The following is a 23,622-nucleotide window of genomic DNA, read 5'->3' on the forward strand; positions in this document are numbered from 1 at the left end:
CCGCTCGGAGCTGTGGCCGCAAGGCCTCTGGTGCCTGTCGAGGCGGCAATCCCAGAACACGGTGGTGGACACCGGAAGTAAGGGATGCCGTCAAGCTGAAGAAGGAGTCCTATCAGGCCTGGTTGGCTTGTGGGACTCCTGAGGCGGCTGACGGGTACCGACAGGCCAAGCGGACTGCAGCCCGGGAGGTTGTGGAGGCAAAAACTCGGGCCTGGGAGGAGTTCGGTGAGGCCATGGAGAAGGACTATCGGCTGGCCTCGAAGAGATTCTGGCAAACCGTCCGGCGCCTCAGGAGAGGGAAACAGTGCCCTACCAATGCTGTTTACAGTAGAGGTGGGCAGCTGTTGACCTCAACTGGGGATGTCGTCGGGCGGTGGAAGGAGTACTTTGAGGATCTCCTCAATCCCGCATTCACGTCTTCCATTGAGGAAGCAGGTGGATGATGGCTCAGAGGTGGACTCGTCCATCACCCGGGCTGAAGTCACTGAGGTGGTCAAGAAACTCCTCGGTGGCAAGGCACCGGGGGTGGATGAGATCCGCCCTCAGTACCTCAAGTCTCTGGATGTTGTGGGGCTGTCTTGGTTGACACGCCTGTGCAACATCGCGTGGCGGTCGGGGACAGTGCCTCTGGGATGGCAGACCGGGGTGGTGGTCCCTCTTTTTAAGAAGGGGGACCGGAGGGTGTGTTCCAACTATAAGGGGGATCACACTTCTCAGCCTCCCCGGGAAAGTCTATGCCAGGGTTCTGGAGAGGAGAATACGGCCGATAGTAGAACCTCGGATTCAGGAGGAACAGTGTGGTTTTCGTCAGGGCCGTGGAACACTGGACCAGCTCTATACCCTCTACGGGGTGTTGGAGGGTTCATGGGAGTTTGCCCAACCAATCCACATGTGTTTTGTGGATTTGGAGAAGGCATTCGACTGTGTCCCTCGCGGCATCTTGTGGAGGGTGCTTCGGGAATATGGGGTCCTGGGTCCTTTGCTAAGGGCTGTCAAGTCCCTGTACAACCGAAGCAGGAGCTTGGTCCGCATTGCCGGCAGTAAGTCAGACTTGTTCCCAGTGCATGTTGGACTCCGGCAGGGCTGCCCTTTGTCACCGGTTCTGTTCGTAATTTTTATGGACAGAATTTCTAGGCGCAGCCAGGGGCCGGAGGGTGTCAGGTTTGGGGACCACACAATTTCGTCTCTGCTCTTTGCAGATGATGTTGTCGTGTTGGCCCCTTCTAACCAGGACCTTCAGCATGCACTGGGACGGTTTGGAGCCGAGTGTGAAGCGGTGGGGATGAAAATCAGTACCTCCAAATCCGAAGCCATGGTCCTCAGTCGGAAAAGGGTAGCTTGCCCACTTCAGGTTGGTGGAGAGTGCCTGCCTCAAGTGGAGGAGTTTAACCTTTTCACGCGTAAATTTCAAATATTCCTTAACGACCCCCCAGCGTGAGTTTTTTTGCACGTGACTTCCATACTCTGCAGCATTTGAACTCATGCCAGCATTTGAACAGTCACCTTGCTAGGTAAGGAACACTACCTGCATTCCATTGCAAGCTTCTCTCATTGACTCGAATTCTAAGAGCTGCAAAAGTTGGTTGATTTATTACTGTAGCTAGCTAGAAAACGTCAGCTAACCGCTAGCAAACGTCAGCTGCCCGCTAGCTAACAAATCGTGACCAGTTATTCAGTGCAGTGAAAACTATATAAAATGCATACAACGGGGAACGTAACTTCTAGAAAGTTTTTGCAATGGTTTTGATCGGTAGTAGTCGCTAATATAATTCGTTTTTGTGCATTAGTGTTGGCTGTCTGTTGGTACATAACTAACACTTCTTGTCCCGATTTGAATGCTTTCTACCTGGTTAATATCATAGTATGGTCTTGAAACAATTACAATCAGGGAATAAAGTTATAAACACTGTTTGAGCTAAATGTGAGTAAATAATAGCGCGGTTTTACCAGCCATTGTTACGTTTCTTGTAGCTAGGTATGGTAATGGTGCGTTCTAAACATGACGTTCTAATCACACCGGTGTGATCGTACGCTCCAGGGACCACTCTAGATTGATCACACCAGTGTGATCGTACGCGCCAAAGGGTTAAGTATCTAGGGGTCTTGTTCACGAGTGAGTGAGGGAAGGATGGAACGGGAGATTGACAGACGGATCGGTGCAGCTTCTGCAGTAATGCAGTCGATGTATCGGTCTGTCGTGGTGAAGAAAGAGCTGAGCCGCAAGGCAAAGCTCTCGATTTACCAGTCAATCTACGTTCCTACTCTCACCTATGGTCATGAGCTTTGGGTCATGACCGAAAGGACAAGATCCCGGATACAGGCGGCCGAAATGAGCTTTCTCCGCAGGGTGGCCGAAATGAGCTTTCTCCGCAGGGTGGCCGAAATGAGCTTTCTCCGCAGGGTGGCCGGGCGATCCCTTAGAGATAGGGTGAGAAGCTCGGTCACCCGGGAGGAGCTCAGAGTAGAGCCGCTGCTCCTCCACATCGAGAGGGGTCAGCTGAGGTGGCTTGGGCATCTGTTTCGGATGCCTCCGGAACGCCTTCCTGGGAAGGTGTTCCGGTCCCGTCCCACCGGCAGGAGACCCCAGGGAAGACCTAGGACACGCTGGAGGGACTATGTCTCCCGACTGGCCTGGGAACGCCTCGGTGTCCCCCCGGAAGAGCTAGAGGAAGTGTCTGGGGAGAGGGAAGTCTGGGCATCCCTGCTTAGACTGCTGCCCCCGCGACCCGGCCCCGGATAAGCGGAAGAAGATGGATGGATGGATGGATGTGAGAAACATTAGTGATGTTTATAGCGCCCCCAAGAGGTATTTCTGTACTGACTTTTTCTATCCATTCCTGGCAGACACATTTACGTGTGTGTTTTGTTTTGTTGCTGTTTGGTATTCCATTTGGGATGAATGGACTTCTAAAGTCATATACCTGCCCACCTGAATTTGATTAGCTGATTTCGGCTATATTGTTTGAAATAAACTTTCCTTATATCACTTTTAAAGATAATGGTTCAAAGGTCTTTCACACCAAACGGCATGCAAATCCGTTCAGTGGTATCGGAAGAGATGTCGTTAATGTGTTTATCACAAAATTCAAAAAGGAGGAAATTTTAAGGGGTGGATTTGAAAGACCCCAGAGATGTTTTTGGTCAGCATGAGAAGGAGCATATATTGAACTGACTCTACGAAATTCGGTTTATTTTTTCCATATTGCGACTGAGTGCTACAGCGTGGTACCAATTCCTCAAATTGTAGGGGAGAAACACTCCAGTCCATGCTGCAGTGGGTTACCAGCTACAACCAGTATTAGCATATCTACAGCACCCAAATTGAGCATTTTCAAAGGTAACAGCCGAACTACCTCATGACAAACACAAACATAATGTCTTCAATATATCCGCAAGCGGAGATGGCGGGGTCCTTTCCTTCCAGGACCACCATGGCACCTATTCATTCCCTATTAACTCCCATTCATTCCCAATAGACTCCCATTCATTCACCATTGATCTCCATTCATTCCCTAATGACTTCCATGCGTTCCCTATAGACCCAAATAAATTCCACATTTCCCCCCATTAATTACCCATTGACTTCTATGTGTTCCACATAGACTCACATTGAATCGCCATTGACTTCCATTCATTAAGGTACACTAATCTATTAAAAAAAATTGTGACGCAGTTACGTTTTTTCGCTCTGCCGAGCGCTCTCTGTTGCTGTGTGGAGAATGGAGATGTGTGGAGCAGCTTGTGTCAGTTACCACTTTTATTATTTTCCCCTCCCCCGACTGAACGTCACTCACTCTTTCAGGCATGTACTGCGGTCTCATGAGAAAAGCAGCTTTTTGATATAATGGTTTTCTTGTTCCCGAATTCAAATATTTTTTAGGTATTTGTTTGAATTAAGTATTTGTAAAAAACACGTTATTTGTGCCTTTCCGAATACCGTATTTGGGTTCGGCTCCACCCCTACAACCAAGGTATGCAGCAAAGCATTTGTGAAGCAACAACACGCACAACCTTGAGGCGGATGGGCTACAACAGCAGAAGACCCCACCGGGTACCACTCATCTCCACTACAAATAGGAAAAAGCTCACCAAAATTGGACAGTTGAAGACTGGAAGAATGTTGCCTGGTCTGATGAGTCTCGATTTCTGTTGAGGCATTCAGATGGTAGAGTCAGAATTTGGCGTAAACAGAATGAGAACATGGATCCATCATGCCTTGTTACCACTGTGCAGGCTGGTGGTGGTGGTGTAATGGTGTGGGGGATGTTTTCTTGGCACACATTAGGCCCCTTAGTGCCAATTGGGCATCGTTTAAATGCCACGGCCTACCTGAGCATTGTTTCTGACCATGTCTATCCCTTTATGACCACCATGTACCCATCCTCTGATGGCTACTTCCAGCAGGATAATGCACCATGTCACAAAGCTCGAATAATTTCAAATTGGTTTCTTGAACATGACAATGAGTTCACTGTACTGAAATGGCCCCCACAGTCACCAGATCTCAACCCAATAGAGCATCTTTGGGATGTGGTGGAACAGGAGCTTTGTGACCTGGATGTGCATCCCACAAATCTCCATCCACTGCAAGATGCTATCCTATCAATATGGGCCAACATTTCTAAAGAATGCTTTCAGCACCTTGTTGAATCAATGCCATGTAGAATTAAGGCAGTTCTGAAGGCGAAAGGGGGTCAAACACAGTAATAGTATGGTGTTCCTAATAATCCTTTAGGTGAGTGTATGTAGCCATATGTATTTGTTAATTATAGCACCACCCTCAGGCCGATCAGCTTGAAACATTGTGGAGGCGTTCCTGCCATAGGCCTGAACCCATATACTAAGTTTGGTTGCAGTAGGCCCCACCATCTTGCATAAATGAGCATTTTAATTTAGACCACGCCCACAGGAATTTTCATTGGCTCGTATCAGCCATTCTTTTAAAGATTGTTGTTAAAAGAATGGCTGATATGGGCATGGTCTTATACCGAATTTTTTGGATATTTATCCCAAGATAAACAGAGGGGCATGAAGATCGGTGCAGGGCTCTAGTTAAAGATGTTTTTCAGAATTGCAGGAAATCCAAGATGGCGGACTTTATGGGTTCTCTAGGCAAATTTGTTCATAGGTGAAGAGGGACATGTGGACCAAATTTCGTAAATGCCAGTGGAGTTTTTGGATCGACTTAGATTGCTTATTATAGCACCACCTAGGGTTCAATTGGACCCATAGTCTAGTAGATTGATTTGGCAGACGGTTGTACCATTTTTCCTGCAACCCAGCAATAACTATTACATAAGAAGTTTAATCTATAGAAACACATACTAACTATAGGTAACCAGTCGCCATGTCCAGGTACCTATCTTAGTGTGTACATGTATGTGCAGTAAGAACAAAACACAACGCTGGTCAATAAGCAAATGTTCAAACTATATTGCAAGACAAAGCATACAACCAATATTATCAGGGGAATTCCACACAACCTAATATGTTCCTCTACACACACCTAAATACCCAACACCCAATTTCCACTCTAACAAAACACTGATAAAGTCCAGCTTCACTACGCATCTTCGTCAGCATAAAGAAAACACCGCCATGGCAGACAAAACCAAAAAAATAAGAAAAATAGAAATGATCTCACCCCTGGGTAAGTAAACCTTTGGCTGGAGAAAATATCTGTATTTGCGGTACAGCAGAGCTTCACTTGAGGTAGCGCCCATCCATCGATCGGTGATATATCCGTGTTGAAAGCAGAGATGGAGCATCGGTCTTGCGGTCTCGGTCTGTTACATCACACAGCACAATGCCACAGATGTGGCAAGTTTTGAAGGAGTGTGCAATTGGCATGCTGACTGCAGGAATGTCCACCAGAGCTGTTGTCTGTGAATTGAATGTTAATTTCTCTACCATAAGCCATCTCCAAAGGCGTTTCAGAGAATTTGACACTACAGCCTCACAAGCGTAACCACACAAGCCCAAGACCTCCACATCCAGCATCTTCACCCCCAAGATCGTCTGGGACCAGCCACCTGGACAGCTGCTGCAACATTTGCATAACCAAAGAATTTCAGCCCACATGCATTTATTATTACAATTGTAATCTTAATATGTTCACCCGACACAGCCAGAAGAGGACTGGTCAATCCTCTGAGCCTGGTTCCTCTCTAGTTTTCTTCCTAAATTTTGGCATTCTCATTCAACACTACTTATTCAACACTGTTTGCTCCTTGGGGTTTAACCCTTTGACGCGTATGATCCCACCAGTGTGATCAGGCTAGAATGGTCCCTGAAGCTTACGATCACACTGGTGTGATTAGAACGTATTGTTCAGAACGCACCATTAGCATGCCTAGCTACAAGTAACGTAACAATGGCTGGTCAGACCACAGTGTTTTTTACTCACATTTAGCTCAAACAGTGTTTATAACTTTATTTCCTGATTGCAGTTGTTTCAAGACCACACTATGATATTAACCAGGTAGCAAGCATTCAAATTGGTTTCTTACGTACCAACAGACAGCCAACACTAATACTCAAAAATGAATGATATTAGCGACTACTATAGAGCATCTTAACATTTCCTGGAAGAGCTGACAACCGATCAAAACCATTGTAAAAACCTTCTAAAAGTTACGTTACCCGTTGTGGGTGCCGTTATGCTTTTTATATAGTTTATTCATTTTCACTGCACTGAATTACAGGTCACGCTTTGTTAGCTAGTGGTAAGCTGACGTTTGCTAGCCGTTAGCTGACGTTTGCTAGCTAGCTACAGTTACACATCCACCAGCTTTTGCAGCTCTTTGAATTCGAGTCAACTAGAGAAGCTTACAATGCAATGTATGTAGTGTTTCTTAGCTGGCAAGGTGACTGTTCAAAGGCTGGAACTCTGAGTGAGTTCTGAACTCACGGGCAAAAAAACCCACGCTGGGGGGTCGTTAAGGAATATTTAAAACTCACACGTGAAAAGGTTAAGGCCAGGTGTTTTGTAAAAGCACTTTGTGACATCTCCTGATGTAAAAAGTGCTTTATAAATAAATGTGATGGATTAATTGGTATACGACAGCGTGTTCCAGGTTCTGCTAATATCCAGCAACTTCGCACAGCCATGGAAGAGGATTGGACCAACATTCTACAGGCCACAATCATCAACCTGATCAACTCTATGCAAAGGAGATGTGTTGCACTGCGTGAGGCCAATGGTGGTCACACCAGATACTGACTGGTTTTCGTACCCCCCGGACCCACCCAATACAGTGAAACTGCACATTTTAGAGTGGCCTTTTATTGTGGCCAGCCCAAGACACACATGTGCAATAATCATGCTGTCTATTCAGCATCTTGATATGCCACAGCTGTGAGGTGGATGGATTATTTCGGCAAAGGAGAAGTGCTCACTAACAAAGATTTAGACAGATTTGTGAACAATATAGAGAGAAATAGGCCTTTTGTGTACATAGAGAAATTCTTAGATCCTTGAGTTCAGCTGATGATAAATGGAGGCAAAAACAATAGTGTTGCATTTATAATTTTGTTCAATGTACCTATCCAATTAGCTAGCATGTTCGCTAGCTAGCTAAGCACAGCAGTGTGAAAATAAGATCCAACATATATGGATGTGTCAATCACGTAGCTTTTAGTTAACAAAAACCCAGTCTTTGTAAACTAATCTCAACCTAATAATTTCTGTTATAATCAGTAATTTAATCTAGTAAAGTATGTTTACTTCAATAAAACAATGCTATGCTGTGGCCTACAATTTTTTTCCCCCTTATATTATTTTCTCATGGTTTTATGTTTGGGAAACATTGGGCAGTCTAAGGTCTTGGTCTTGTTGTTTTGTGTTCAAAGTGGTCTTGGTCTTGTAATGGTCTTGACCCACTGGGTCTTGGTCTCCAGGATTGTGGTCTTGACTCCATCTCTGGTTGACTATATACCTTTTAACTTAGTCAGGTTATATTAGATACAACATGGCCTGGGACCCTTTTGACTATTTGTCAATAGACCTTGACTATATTTAATATGTAAGCATGTGTGTAACTGTTGTTACACCCATGGGCAAAGTGGTGTTGTCTGTAGCGCATGCCATGTCACGGGAATATGCGTCCAAATAAAGGAACAAGGACCCCTAATAATAATCCCCTTCGGGGCAAGGACCCCTAATTAAAGGGATAGTTCATCCAAAAAGCACATTTTTTTCAAATGTCGCTTCACACAGAAAGCCTAATTATTCAGCTGTAATTAGCGTTATAAGCATCGTCCAAATTCATGAATGGAAACGGTTCGTACCTTTATCACAAATCTAAATTGCAAGTAGAGAACTACTCCAAAACACTTCAAACTACATTTAGTAATATGTCTCGGTAGCACTGAGTTTTTTAAAACTGTACATTGACCAAACAGCCGGCGGAATTGGCTGAATTCAAACTGGCACTAGTGAACAATTTCCTATAGCCACCACACACAGCTTCTGTTCTTCAGGCCGTGATGTCATTAAGGTGAGCGAAAACTTTAAACTCAATAAGCTATGTGATTAGGTTATTGTTATTATGATTGCTTTGCCTAGCTTTTAAAAATTGCTGCTAGTTTCCACTTAGGCATATTATTGCTATCTTTTTTGCTACATCTTTGCTTTATATATTTCTTAATTCTTACTATGTAGATGTTGTGTGCCATGTCACAATAATTTCATTGTGCAGGATGACTCTGTGTTATTCTCTACATTTGATCAATAAACTTAGAACTTTTGTAATTCCTTTGTTCGATGTCAACTTCTGCCTGCTCGTTTGTATGCTCATGGATCTTGAGTTAATTAAATTCTACCCTCTCTTCATTTGGAACAATACCTCTGTCTCTCCCGAGTCATATTGGGGAAGAATAAATGGATCATCTTCGCCAACAAGACATAACATTTTTGCAAGATGTATTTTAAAACAGAAGATCGTTCACTTAGAAGAAGACTAAACGAGAATGCAAATCCATGAAGTTACCCAGTTCAACCCAAAGAGAAAAGACAGATTGTATGTTATACTTCTGATTGCTATGTTATAATACACAATATACACATTGCCACCGGATATTCTGGGCAAGGTTTGGGGATTAACGTTTTCACCATCGCCGAGGTGACTCCCCGAGGTGAATATCAAAGACGAAATAGGTAACTTGCATTCTAGCTAATGAATACTAACTTTCATTTACTGTGTATACACTAACTATTTCCGAACGAACGCGTGGATTAATACAATTGGGAACAAAACTGAGGAATACAACATCGTCATGTTCTTTGAGGTGAACAACCCCACTTAGTTTAGAGTGTTTTAGAGTAGTTTTCCGCATGAAATGCAGCTTTACGATAAAGATACATACGTTTGCATTCATGAATTTGTACGATGCTAATAACGCTAATTACTGACTGAGACAGAGCTGAATAATAGATTGTTTTAAAAAATGACTATGTGCCTGAAGGACCAACTGGTAGTAAGGGGACTGTTGCCATATGATTTTTATTCAAAGATTTGATAAAAGTGACAATTGGCCAAACCCTAAATCTTATTTGGCTACCAAATACTATAACGATCTTGATTCTTTCGTTTATATGGTGTCGTTTTATGACTCACAGTTCAGTAGTTTTTTGCAAGCAGTAAGCAGGGAAAACAACTTCTTCCTTACGATTGCCAAATGTGCCCCTTGACTCTATAGTCGAACAGTAAAAACTTTAGTAAAACTTATCCATCATATAAATTTCATTTATAAGAGTACAGGCCTTTTCATATATTGGTTAATTTCGTTAAACATACTGGGAGGTTCTGTTCCTTTTAGTTTTTTGCTTCTGTTTTTGAATGAAGCCTGTTTTCTTTGGTTTTTGTCAGTTGTTTTTGAATGTAGCTTGTCCTGTATTATGGTTTACACCTGTGTCTTGTTAGCACCCTATTTATTCAGTTCATTTTGTGAGGTATTGTTTGCATATTAAGACTTCACTAAGCTCTGTTCTCGAACCTGTCTTTTGCCCTTCTTACGATATTTAGTCTTGTCCTTACCTGTACCGTTGCCTGAGCTGCTGTTCTGTTACAGACCCTGCCTGTTTTCTGACCATGAGTTTTGCCTGTCCCTTTGAATTAAACCAATGCGCTCCGTGCTAGGAACCACACCACCTGCCTGTTTTATGTTCTTACTCATACAATCAAATGATTCCACACATACCTATTCCAAAGTTTGTTGCTGCATTCTTTCTAGTTTCTCAGACCGATTTTGGACAGCTGGTTAATCTGAAAGTATCTAATGTATCAATGTGTCATGCCACCATTGATAGTGTTCTCCTTTATTCATTCAGTTGGTTCAATATTTCTCAACCTCTCCCAACATTTTAACTTGAGCAGACAGACCTAGAATACCATAAACTACACATCAAATATTCTCAAGATAAAGATTTGACTACAGCCCATCAGATTTAATGATAATATGAAAAATTCCAACCTTCTCCTTTTAATTTTTCAAATGACTGAGGAATTTCTTGAGAGCACACCCAGAGTACTAAATAGCTAGCAAGCTGTCAAGAGCTAAGAATGTGTGTTGAATGTCTTGCATGTTTATAACTATGCTCTACAATCCAAATTTACCATCGGTTTTCTGGTTTCTGGAAAAAGAATTGTGCTTCAAGCTTGTTAATGTTCTCCTCTCTCCATCCCTTGGAGATACAAAACTGAAGTTTGAGGCTCAGACATTCCACCAATGCGCCAAAGCTCTGGTTTGGAGAACCTGATTCTAGAATTCTGATGACACATTCCCAATCACAGACTAATGAAAGTTTTAAAACCATAACTTAACAATAATAACAAAAACTGACTGCAGATAAACTGTCATGCTATGACAATGTCCATTAATTTTACATTCCATGATTGGGATCTACATTTGCAGACAAAAAATAATTATGATTTGTGCAGTCAGAGATGTTTACAGATACTTATTTACTTATGTTATTCATTTATCACAAAGAGAAAAACTATATGCAATACACAGTCCAAAAGTTGTCTGTCATTGGTCATTTTGATTCAGGAATATACACTTATCCCCTTTAAATCAATGCAATATTTTCACACACACCCAAAATGAAAATAAACAAAGTGCTTATCTTCAACATTAATTTGGGATTAAGATATTCAGGTACCCAACAAATTGCCTGCCATGTGGACATGCCTTAACAATAGTTAAAGTCTTAGCTGTAGAGTGATTAGACTTTGCCCTTGCTATAACAAATAAACAACGTATGCCAATACTGAGATTAGTTCTGTATTGACTGATGTATTCCTTGTAGCTCTTGGCCAGTAAAAAATAATTCTACAATGGTTTTAAACACATATACAGCATCCTCAAGCAGGCACACATATACTGTGAGCTCAGGTAAAAGGAGACACATAGTATCTGCACATCTGGAGGAGGCCCCTGTCTGAAAGAGCTTCAACTCACACCTCCGGTGGAGCTTTTCTGGAATCCCTGTGGAGGTTGGGGGCATTGAACCTGAGTGGTCGATGTTCAAAGCCTCCATTGCCGAAGCTGCGGCGGGGAGCTGTGGTCTAAAGGTCTTAGGTGCATCAAGGGGCGGTAACCCTCGAACACCCTGGTGGACACCGGTGGTCAGGGAAGCCCTCCGACTGAAGAAGGAGGCCTTCCGGGATATGTTATCCCGGAGGACTCCGGAGACGGTTGCAGTGTACCGACAGTCCCCGAAGGGCTGCGACCTCTGCTGTGAAAGAGGCAAAACAGCGGGTGTGGGAGGAGTTTGGGGAAGCCATGGAGAAGGACTTTCGGTCTGCACCAAGGTGTTTCTGGAAAACCGTCTGCCACCTCAGGAGGGGAAAACGGGGAACTATCCAAGCTGTGTACAGTAAGGATGGGACACTGTTGACCTCAACTGAGGAGGTAATTGGGAGATGGAAGAACACTTTGAGGAACTCCTAAATCCCACTAACACGCCCTCTATAGTGGAGGCAGATCTGGAGGCTGATGGGGAAGCATCGTCAATCTCCATGGCAGAAGTCACTGAGGTAGTCAAACAACTTCACAGTGGCAAATCTCCGGGGATTGACGAGATCCGTCCAGAAATGTTGAAAGCTTTGGGTGTGGAGGGGATGTCTTGGATGACACGCCTCTTCAACATTGCATGGGAGTCGGGGAAAGTGCCTAAGGAGTGGCGGACCGGGGTGGTGGTTCCCCTGTTCAAAAAGGGGGACCAGAGGGTGTGTGCCAATTACAGGGGTATCACACTTTTCAGCCTCCCTGGGAAAGTCTACTCAAAGGTACTGGAAAGGAGGGTTCGGCAGATAGTCGAACCTCAGATTGAAGAGGAACAATGCAGATTCCTTCCTGGTCGCGGAACAACCGATCAGCTTTTTACTCTTGCAAGGATCCTGTAGGGGGCCTGGGAATATGCCCATCCAGTCTACATGTGTTTTGTGGATCTGGAGAAGGCGTATGACCGGGTCCCCCGGGAGATACTGTGGAATGTGCTGCGGGAGTATGGGGTGAGGAGGTCCTTTCTGAGGGCGATCCAATCCCTGTACGTCCAAAGTGAGAGCTGTGTTCGGGTTCTCGATAGTAAGTCAGCAGGAATCCGAGTGCCAACTCCGGGTAGGGAATGAGGCGTTACCCTAAGTAAAGGAGTTCAAGTATCTCGGGGTCTTGTTCGCGAATGAGGGGACAATGGAGCGGGAGATTGGCCGGAGAATCGGAGCAGCAGGGGCGGTATTGCATTCGCTTTACCGCACCGTTGTGACAGAAAGAGAGCTGAGCCGGAAGGCAAAGCTCTCGATATACCGGTCAATTTTCCTTCCTACCCTCACCTATGGTCATGAAGGCTGGGTCATGACCGAAAGAACAAGATCGCGAGTACAAGCAGCTGAAATGTGTTTTCTCAGAAGGGTGTCTGGCTTTTCCCTTAGGGATAGGGTGAGAAGCTCAGCCATCCGTGAGGAACTCGGAGTAGAGCCGCTGCTCGTTTGCATCGAAAGGAGCCAGTTCAGGTGGTTCGGGCATCTGGTAAGGATGCCCCCAGGACGTATCCCTAGGGAGGTGTTCCAGGCACGTCCAGCTGGGAGGAGACCTTGGGGTAGGCCCAGGACTAGGTGGAGAGATTATATTTCGACACTGGCCTGGGAACGTCTTGGGATCCCCCAGTCAGAGCTGGCAAATGTGGCTTGGGAAAGGGAAGTTTGGGGTCCACCACTGGAGCTGCTGCCCCCATGCCACCACTCTCCTAATATCCCAAACTAAACAGCTTACCATGCAGCGTTTTTGAGAGTTGACAAATGACTGTCATTCATCTTGGAAAGCAGGGAGTTACGTTGAGATGCTCTCAAGAGGTTCTAAAAAAACAGTTAACCACATACTTTGCTTCGGCATCGTAGGAGTAATACTAAGCAGTCCATTCACTGCTATCACAATCATTAATAGACAAGCGTATAATAAATCATAGGTAACTAAACACCCTCATCAAGCCTAGGCAAAAATGTAAGTCATAGTGCAGAAGTACTGCACCATTTACAAGCTACAGTATTACTATATTATAGTAGTGTAGTATTATCATGTCCGGAGGTTGGTAAAAGTGATGTCCTTGAGGTTCCTTAAACAGCGATCAACAACAATCAGTTTAGTATGAAAAGATACAATAATTATGCATTTACCATTTTTAAAAAGAGAACAGAAATCCAAAATATTATACCATCGCCCCCTTATCAATTACATTTGTTCAGGATGTTTTTGGGTGGCTCATAGGCTGGACAATAGAACCCTTCAAAATTCACTCACCTGGAAAGTCGCAAAAGAACGCTGGCTGAGCTGGAACGCTTGCACGAGCAAGCAAATGCATTGAAACGACTTTCGCTGAGCATCTCATGGCATGAATAGTGCTTAAAATTTAATTTCCTCAGTATGGCACCAGCAAATGTGTCCATTTTCATTTTACTACTACAATTGTTTCTTAAGTCGAAACTGAAAAAAAACTCTGATGTACAAAGTAAACATTTGACCCTCTGTTGTATTTAAAAAAATTGCAACTCATATTTCTAGTCTAGCGTTCGATTACTAGGAATGGCGTGCTCAAATCATATTTTATTAAAAAGATGAGATGAAGTCCTGATTAAAAGGATACCCCACTTAAAGAAATTCAAAAATATATATTTTTAGATATTCGCCTTAACAGACCAGATTGTCTCTCAATTGGAAACCAATAGGCGAAGCTCAGAGTTCCAAGGGAAAAAAGGTTTTTGGACAATAGCATTGGATTACAGTGAATTTTGTGAACTCTGATAGAAATTCAAAAGTGTATCCAGTACAACAGTGGTAGGTGAGGCAGAGGTACATATACCTTAATAGCAGTTTACTTTCAAGGAGAGGAACCACAGTAACAATGTAACCCAGATAGCAATGAGTCGGCGGACCGGAGGCGGTCCTCCAAAGACAGTAGAAGCGTCAGAATGTCTAAATCGCAAACACGTTTGCCAGCTTTCCGCCGGCGGCAGACGCTTTTTAAAAGCGGCAGTTGCACTCCTACCGCCTGTGTTCTGCGGCCGGCCCGTGGTCCAACCGCCTTTCCACCGCCGTTATACAAAAGGCGGACCTTCCGCGGTTTTCGAGCGATCTGCCGCTTTTATATATATATTTAATATTTATAGCATGCAGTTTATCAAGAATAATGATTGATCAAACCAGACAAATTTCCATTTGGTGTTTTAATTCCACATTTCAAAGTACAGTAACTGTCATTCAAACAAGATGTGTCAGATCACTGAAATAAATAATAGGCAGAAAAAAATAAACAAATACACACAGAACATGCAGGTTTCAAATAAAATTTTGGTTAAAAAAAAAATTGTTAATAATATAGAGGTCAGCTCTGGGATGAAAATAATTACCAGTAAACATAACAAGTAATGAGGATATTTGGTACCAAAGAATGTGCAGGATACCAAATAAAACGAGGTAGAACATCACATTTTCAAGCCATTGAGTAAAGCTCTAGAGTAGAATATTCCATTATAATGGCATTGCTGACCTGGAGCACAATATTTACACCATGCTGCATTAAGATGTGTCTCTTGTATCTGTGATAAACAAAACTTGATATACAGAGGTAAAAACAGTAGTAGAACAGACCATTATAACTGCAATGCTGACCTGTGGCACAAGGATTTACAAGCTATATTTAACAATAGAATAACAGTTAAGCACTGTGATGGAATGAAAAATGCTGATGTTAAAAACAGAGTAAGTAGAATATTTGGTACCAGGTACTGTGCAATATCAAGTATCAGAGGTACGAAATAGTATTTCCAAGCTATTATTAATTGAATAACAGTTAAGCATAGTGATGAAATGAAAGTAGAATGTTGGTACTAGTTAATGCGCAATATCAAGTAACAGGTATGAAATAGGATTTACAAACTATAATAGAATCGTTAAGATGGAATGAAATAAGCCAATACTAAAGTTAATACAAAAAAAAACAGGGTGGGTTTGGTGAGTGTAGTCTGGCACTTCTGGCTTCTTGATGTTACTGACTGCAGGATAAAGAAAGTGTTCCAGTTCAGGGATGCTGGGGTGTCAGTAGTCAGCCTAGGTTTAAGGGGTTGGCTGTGGGTCCTTCTCAGCTGGGCGGCTTTTTCCTCCTTCACGGTCTGATGCTCCTTTCAGGTAACGTGTAACGTTAACCTGGACCGCCTCATCAGTGGCATCCTGGGTTGCCGGGTTCTTCCGGAGGGCCCCTGTAGAAAATACAGATCTGTCATTACATTTGAATGGCATAAGGCATAAGGGCATCTACTTAAAAAAATTACTTTGAACAATGGTCTTCAGGAACAGGTCTCTAAAACAGGTTTTATCCCCTATACCAGTCCAGGTTGTATTAACGGCAAGGTTATTAGAGAAAATACTCCACACTGTTGTCTTCAGGTCCAAAAATGTGTTAAATTACATTTCTCGCAAGCTTCTCATACATAAATATAAAATGTGACAGGCTGTGGATTTAGACTGTAGAATATACAGTGTACAAACTTAATTTGACTTTTTAGATTACCCTACGGCCTTATAAACGAAAGCAGCACACTTACAAATCGTTCCTGGAGCTCTTTATCCTCCCTCAAAATGCTGTCAAGAAACACCAAATCTTCCTGGGTGTCTAGGGGGAGTAACATCCCCTGGCAGGGATAGCTCTCCAACAGACACATTGGCACTGAAATGTGGCAGCATAGTGTCAATTTTGTTTTCCATGCTACGCACAACATCGCCAAACTCTCCAAGACGTCGCAGCACTAGGGTCTGATCTGCACCTACAGGGGTTCCCAGAATAAAAGAATAAAGTAGTCAGTCCTGGTCCCTCAATTACTAAACAATGACATTTATACCTAGGTCTAATACACGTACATGTGGACCCAGTGGGAATTAAATCAACAACCACAGGTGTTGTTTGCAAGTTGTACCTGATTGCCCAGTGCGAGCAAACATCTTCAGCATTGTCCCAAATTGCTTCACCTGCTCTTGAAGCGAGCCGCTGTCACCCGAAGCTACAAAATGAAAGGCATATGGTCATTCTGAACCTACATTACACACAAAAAAGTAAAATTAAAGAAAGAGTGCATGTTCTCACCTGCTCGTGCATGGCTCCCCTCCCTCAGGGCATGGTTCTCCTCCCTCAGGGCTTGGTTCTCCTCCCTCAGGGCTTGGTTCTCCTCCCTCAGGGCTTGGTTCTCCTCCCTCAGGGCTTGGTTCTCCTCCCTCAGGGCTTGGTTCTCGTTCTGGAAAACTAAAGGCACTATTTTCAAAACTGTTAAAAAACTGGACATTAGGACATAGGCCTAGAATATACCTTCATTGCTGAAAACTTCATGCTGTACATGCGATGCCAGGGGAGTCCAAGGGCCAATAACAGAGCGATGACTTTCTCCTATTGAAAATCATTGACGTAAAAATATGTTTGAAGTTATTGCATACATGTAATGAATTGGACTTAAATGTAACAGTTTAGTGCAACGTATTACATACCTCCAGCCTTTTCACCCATTTGCTGCCAGGGTACATTTTCTGCTGGGGTGTAAAGTTTAGTACTTGACGAACTGGGGGAAAAAACATAACAGCTTTAATTTCACTGCAGAGATTGCATATTCAGTAATGAAACAATAATTGAACTGTGCAAAGCTAATGATATGTACAACACACCTCCACACCTTTTATCCAGAAAGTCAAGTGCCCTAAAGAAAAACAGATTATGGATAAAAGGATTCCTAATCTTAAATAGAAGCAATAGTTTCCAAGACAAAAAACATCACAAATAACATCACTTACTTGTACTCAAACTCTTGGCTCTGAAGTGGATACTGGATTACTGGGGAGAAACCTGGTTCTGAGAAAGAGGGAACAGAAATTTGAAAATCTAACAAAGTGTACAGTTTAGTTACAGGATCACAAATTAAGCATCACAGCAATACATTTTACATACCAACTCTGAAGTCTACAGATGGCTCAACATTTTCCTGGTTTTCTGGAATCAATGCAACTTCTGTAGAATGTAGTGATTCAAGTGAATGTCCTGTTTGTCCCTCTCAACTCTTTTCATTATTATTTTCTTTTTGGCCCAGTAACTAAACATTGTGACTAACAATGTATTTACCTTTAAAACCAAAACGATTGACCAACAGTAGGTCTCTTGGGTGAAGATAATCGGTTATGCTCTGGCCAAGGTATCTGCAACAAAACCGGATTGTTAACGTTAGGAATATACAGTAGCTATGCTGTGGGGGGGGAAACATTATCTGCCAAATGTGGAACAGTGAAATTGTTAAAAATAAAATGTATTCATTGGGTGTTGTGATTCAAGTGAACACAGAATGTTCCTCAAACATAAAACGTACAGCAGTTCAGAGAATTAGAAATCACAATCGCCTTAAATCCAGTACAGTAGCAACACAGCACAAAACATGCTAGCCACAGTGTGTACTGTAACAAAGGCAAAACAGCATGTGCTAGCTAACACTTACTCTAGCTACTGGACTAGCAGCATACTTGTTCAGGCAAACAAAATAATTTAAACAACATATATACATCGTTATTTTTGTAAGAAAGACTAAGTTAAAATTTTAGTGTTTTCTAGATGTAAAGCTTTTGCTACCTATTATAGCTCGTTAAAATTCAACATGTACTAACAACATTGCGTTAACAAGGCTACTTTAGCTAGTTAGGCCAGAACAAAGATGACTACACATTTTAAATATATAAACTAAAAACAATGTCAACATAATATTGCGTTACACAAAAAGGAAACATGTACTTACTTAAACGATGGTAGTCGATGACTTTGCTAGCTAGCAGACTGTAACTCGCGATTGAGCGACGAACTGATGCGAATGTGTGTCCAAACCAACATGGCCGGTCGATTTTGAGAGTAGCCTATTTAAAAGCGTCTTGCCGCCGAAGGACCGCGGTCCTTTAGACCCAGGCAACCGCCAGAGAAAATGAAGCAGTCAAAAAATCTCGCAAGAAATGGGAGTGACGTATTCGGCGGCAAACGTTTCATCCCCGCCAGCAGGACGCACCTATAGCCGACAGCTAAGGGCCGGCGGCAAAAAGAAACTGTGTGGATATTTTTTGCTGGGAAACAGTGACAAGTCTCTGAAGTAGCTCAGAAAACATTAGAACGTAAAGGGGTGTGGTAAGATACTGCTCAGCTGTCTTATGTCAACAATATATGTTCCCTTTTGTTCAATGCATTCCTAAGTTTTACCCAAAGGGCAGGTTGACCCTCCTTTTCCCAGGACACTAATGGGACATTGTAAGCAACCTTTTCAACATGAATGAGCCACATACCTTCAGAACAAAGAACAGATACACTGATTGCTTTAACCCAGGGATCTACAGACCATGCATAAAGTCCTTCAACACGTCAATATATGTAGGTTCTTTTAAGTCTTTTACCTTTGTCAGTGCTGCTATGGAAATATATTGAACTATTTTATTAATGAATTCTACAATGCATATTTCTAGTTAAGTATTGAGCAGATTGGAAAGTACACAGTCTGTGTTTAGACAAGAAGAGGAATGCCAGATATGCCGATAGTGTTGAAATGTGGGAGGGGGGATTCGGTCTTTGTTTGTTTGTGGCACTCGTCTTTGAAAGTTATCAGTAGATCATTGGATCGTCTGTCAATTTGTTGATCTGTTAAACAGTCACAAACATGTTACATTGAACATTGTACATTTTGTTATAACGACAAATTTCTACCACAAATATGTGAACAATAACTATTTCAAAACTGGGTATCTGATGTACATAATCCTCTAGAATGGTATGTCAGGCATGCTCTGATTGTACATGACTCGTATGTAAACGAGTATAACATGATTTCTATTTTCAGAGGTGTTACAAATATTTATGGGAGATATATACAGTACAGCCCAAACGTATTCATACCCAAGTAAATTTTTATTTGGCCAATAGGTTTCTTCTGGCTGGAAATTACATAAACAAGTGACAAAACTTGGTAAGACATTGTGCTGTAGATACAAATGAATAACGTAACTATTTCTGTTTTTAGCCATGACTTGCAGTTGACTAGTTACTGTTCTCAAGTTACTAGTAGCTTTTCTGAATTTATAGGTGATTAGAATGCTCTCTCATGGTGGAAATTACAAGACCATTTTAAATGGTCAACAATTTCAAGGGGTATGAATGATGTAGGACATGGCATTTTTCATAAAAATTTGAAAGAAACAGAAATAGTTACATTATTCATAAAAACCTGAGGCCACTAACACCCCATTTCCAGTGCTGCCAAACACTGGTGTTTTAGTCCAGATTTTTTTCTGTTTCCACTGACACAGGTCAAGGCCAGTCGGCCACTAGGCCATGGCCGAGTAGCCCGGCTCCCACTTGGTGCCAAGCCCCGGACTTTAGGACTTAGAGTGGGATTTGCAGATTAACGCGTTACGTTTAAACTGAGAAAATTTATCACTTTAAGGGAAAAATAAGTTGATTTTAAATTTCATGGCATCAACACATCTCAAAAAAGTTGGGACAAGGCCATGTTTACCATTGTGTGGCATCCCCTCTTCTTTTTATAACAGACTGCAAACGTCTGGGGACTGAGGAGACAAGTTGCTCAAGTTTATGTATAGAAATGTTGTCCCATTCTTGACCAATACAGGCTTCTAGTTGCCCAACTGCCTTAGGTCTTCTTTGTCACACTTTCCTCTTTATGATGCGCCAAATGTTTTCTATGGGTGAATGTCCTGGACTGCAGGCTGGCCATTTCAGTACCCGGATCCTTCTTCTATGCAGCCATGACATTGTAATTGATGCAGTATGTGGTCTGGCATTGTCATGTTGGAAAACTTGTCTGGATGGGAGCATATGTTGTTCTAGAACTTGGATATAACTGTCAGCATTGATGGTGCCTTTCCAGATGTGTAGGCTGCCTATGCCACACGCACTCATGCAACCCCATACCATCAGAGATGCAGGCTTCTGAACTGAGCGCTGATAACAACTTGGGTTGTCCTTGTCCTCTTTAGTCCGGATGACATGGCGTCCCAATTTTCCAAAATTAACTTCAAATTTTGATTCGTCTGACCACAGAACACTTTTCCACTTTGCCACAGACCATTTTAAATGATCCTTGGCCCAGAGAAAACGCCTGTGCTTCTGGATCCTGTTTAGATACGGCTTCTTTTTTGACCTATAGAGTTTATGCCGGCAACGGCGAATGGCACGGTGGATTGTGTTCACCGACAATGTTTTCTGGAAGTATTCCTGAGCCCATGTTGTGATTTCCATTACAGTATCATTCCTGTATGTGATGCAGTGCCGTCTGAGGGCCCGAAGATCACGGGCATCCAGTATGGTTTTCCGGCCTTGACCCTTACGCACAGAGATTGTTCCAGATACTCTGAATCTTTGGATGATATTATGTACTGTAGATGATGATAACTTCAAAAAACATTTTATTTGCCACGGCATTGATCCTCTACCCATCTTGACTTCTGAGAGACACTGCCACTCTGAGAGGCTCTTTTTATACCCAATCATGTTGCCAATTGACATAATAAGTTGCAAATTGGTCCTCCAGCTGTTCCTTATCTGTACATTTAACTTTTACGGCCTCTTATTGCTACCTGTCCAAACTTTTTTGGAATGTGTAGCTCTCATGAAATCCCAAATGAGCCAATATTTGGCATGACATTACAAAATGTCTCACTTTCAACATTCGATATGTTATCTATATTCTATTGTGAATTAAATATAAGTTTATGAGATTTATAGATTATTCCATTCCTTTTTTACTCATAATTTGTAGTGTCCCAACTTTTTTGGAATCGGGTTTGTAGGTAGATAGTTTTGACAATATACATATCAAACTAAATAATTAAAACATTGGCTTGCAGTTGCAGTGTTACTGTGTAGATGGAGAAGGAGCCAGTCGCAGAAGTTTGAAGAAGACATTTTTTATTACTCAAGTTCAAATGTCATATTGTAAACAAACTGAGCTTGGTGTCATTGTTTATTTTATTTTTGATGGATGGATTGATTGATGGAGGACCCATTGATCTACTGATACCATTCAAGGATGACGATAAACAAATAAACAGAGACCAGGGGCCATATTAACAAATCATCTTAAGGCTAAAAGTAGCTCCTAACTTGCTGATTTAGGAGTAAATCTTAAAAGAATTGGCATGTTATACCTAACTTTAGGGCTCCTTGATTTTTTGTGTTTTAGGGCCCAAACCAGCTCCAAAATCGAGGAAAAGTTAGGAGTAGTCAAGAGGACTCCTAGGTCACTAAGACCAAGTCACAAACAATAATAAAAGGCCTGCTGCTGGCAATCCGCCTCATAATCAATATTACATGACACAGTAATTGCCATCCCCAGACCCGATATCTTGCGACAAATAATTCAATTTCCTCATGATGTTCGCCAACTACAAAGAAACAAATCCGAGTTCATGGCCATGGTTCAACCACCCGGTATAGTTGGTGCTTGTCACGTTTCCGGTAAAGCAGGACACCAGGCACGGACTTGAAGAACAACAAAATGGTTTAATGAGGAAATTAAGGCAGGTATAAAAACACAGACTGGTGGCAGGTACATACACAAAAAGGCCTAATGCCTCAACATAGGGCTGACAGAATAGGGCAAACTAAATAGGGAGCTAACGAGGACTAATGTGATGGCAATTTCTAAAATCCAAATAGTTGTATGAAAATGGTAGGTAAGACAGGAGAAATCAATTGCGCAATAAACGGTTTTAATGAAACTTGCAAGGAGAAAGTATACAGGTTACAAAGTAACAGTGGATAGTCTCTAAATAAAAACAGGCAATCGACAGTATTTAAAGACAGGAGAGGGGTGTGACAAATCCTGGACATTCCAGATCAATCAGGACACATTCCCTTTGTTCTATCACACAAGTCAAATGCTATCTTCCCCCACCTTATCCTTCCTGACATAATGTTTACTGTAGTGTTTACCCAAAGGTTCACACCAAGGACAGCTCTCCTTCCCGCCATAAATACCTTCTTCAACTTTAAGAGTTCTTACAGTATCTGGACAGACAATAGATGCCCTGGTGAGTTCAAACAGATAAGGAGATAAAGAGTAACCCTTTCATCAGCTGACACCAGTCAATGATGCCCCCTAAGCAAATGCCAGATCCCCCACATTCATCTACCTATCTAAACAGTGGGACTTAGTCCTTTAATCAGTGAGAATACATTGTATTAAGAAATTTCCACAACACTAAACAACAAACAGGTGGAAACAATCAGAACAAAAAGCACGGGCTATGTTAAAGAACAACAGCGAAAACAGAACAAAGAATCTTACAGTGCTATAGATGGGACACATAATTGAACAAATTATTGCACCATCAAAGGATGATCGCGCATTTCTTTGCGAGCTGCCAGACACGTAAGAGGTTGACAATTACCTGAACATATCTTGACTAGTCAGTATATCATTCTTGGTTTCATGTTAATCAGTGACACTGAGCCTACATTTTTATTTGAATATCTTTATTTCAATATGGCAAACATAACACATCCTTCTACAGCAGTGTCCTGGTCATGAGGACCCAAAGGGGTGAACACTTTTGTTTTTTCCCTAGCACTCACACACTTGATTCAAATGTTGTCCTACCATGTACACACTTGATTGATGTAATCAACCTATCAAGTGTTTAACAGGGGCGTGAATGCTAGGGCAAAAACAAAAATGTGCACCCCTTTGGGTCCTCAGGACCAGGATTAAGAAACACTGTTCTACAGTATTGCAATGATGAATTCACTGACAGATACCTCTCCCCTATCAGCCAATCACTGTGGGCATAGTAAGTAAGCTTGTTTGTGGAACACAACATCATCCATAGCAACAGGGTCAACCCAGCCCTTTCTCTTGGCTTACGACTTCTCCCAATTCCTTAGTAAATGTTGGTCTTAACAGCTTTGTGAATAGGTTTTAAGAGGACACTCTTAGCTAGGAACTTTTAGTGCTGTTTAGGGGTCTTCCTAGTGGTAAGATAAAATATTTTGTGAATACAGCCCCTGATCCCCCTTTCCCACATTCATTTTCCTATTTAAACATG

General features: G+C 42.3%; 1 protein-coding gene and 2 long non-coding RNA genes across 6 annotated transcripts in view; 1 reads left to right on the top strand and 2 right to left on the bottom strand.

The window, feature by feature from the left end:
• lpar3 (lysophosphatidic acid receptor 3) overlaps window positions 1-23,622 on the top strand; it is a 122,777-nt gene that overhangs the window by 71,210 nt on the left and 27,945 nt on the right. The gene's annotated exons all lie outside the window — the stretch shown is intronic.
• On the bottom strand, window positions 15,653-16,677 carry LOC117594823. Its single transcript, XR_004576078.1, has 4 exons — window positions 16,637-16,677; window positions 16,470-16,553; window positions 16,101-16,319; window positions 15,653-15,755 (listed from the first exon to the last, which is right to left on the bottom strand). It is a non-coding gene; the product is annotated as an uncharacterized LOC117594823 (long non-coding RNA).
• Window positions 16,900-17,243, bottom strand: LOC117594824. The gene is made up of 3 exons (XR_004576079.1): window positions 17,206-17,243; window positions 17,032-17,102; window positions 16,900-16,933 (listed from the first exon to the last, which is right to left on the bottom strand). It is a non-coding gene; the product is annotated as an uncharacterized LOC117594824 (long non-coding RNA).

Source organism: Esox lucius, chromosome 8 (genome assembly GCF_011004845.1).
Source record: "Esox lucius isolate fEsoLuc1 chromosome 8, fEsoLuc1.pri, whole genome shotgun sequence".
NCBI classification, from domain to species: domain Eukaryota; kingdom Metazoa; phylum Chordata; class Actinopteri; order Esociformes; family Esocidae; genus Esox; species Esox lucius.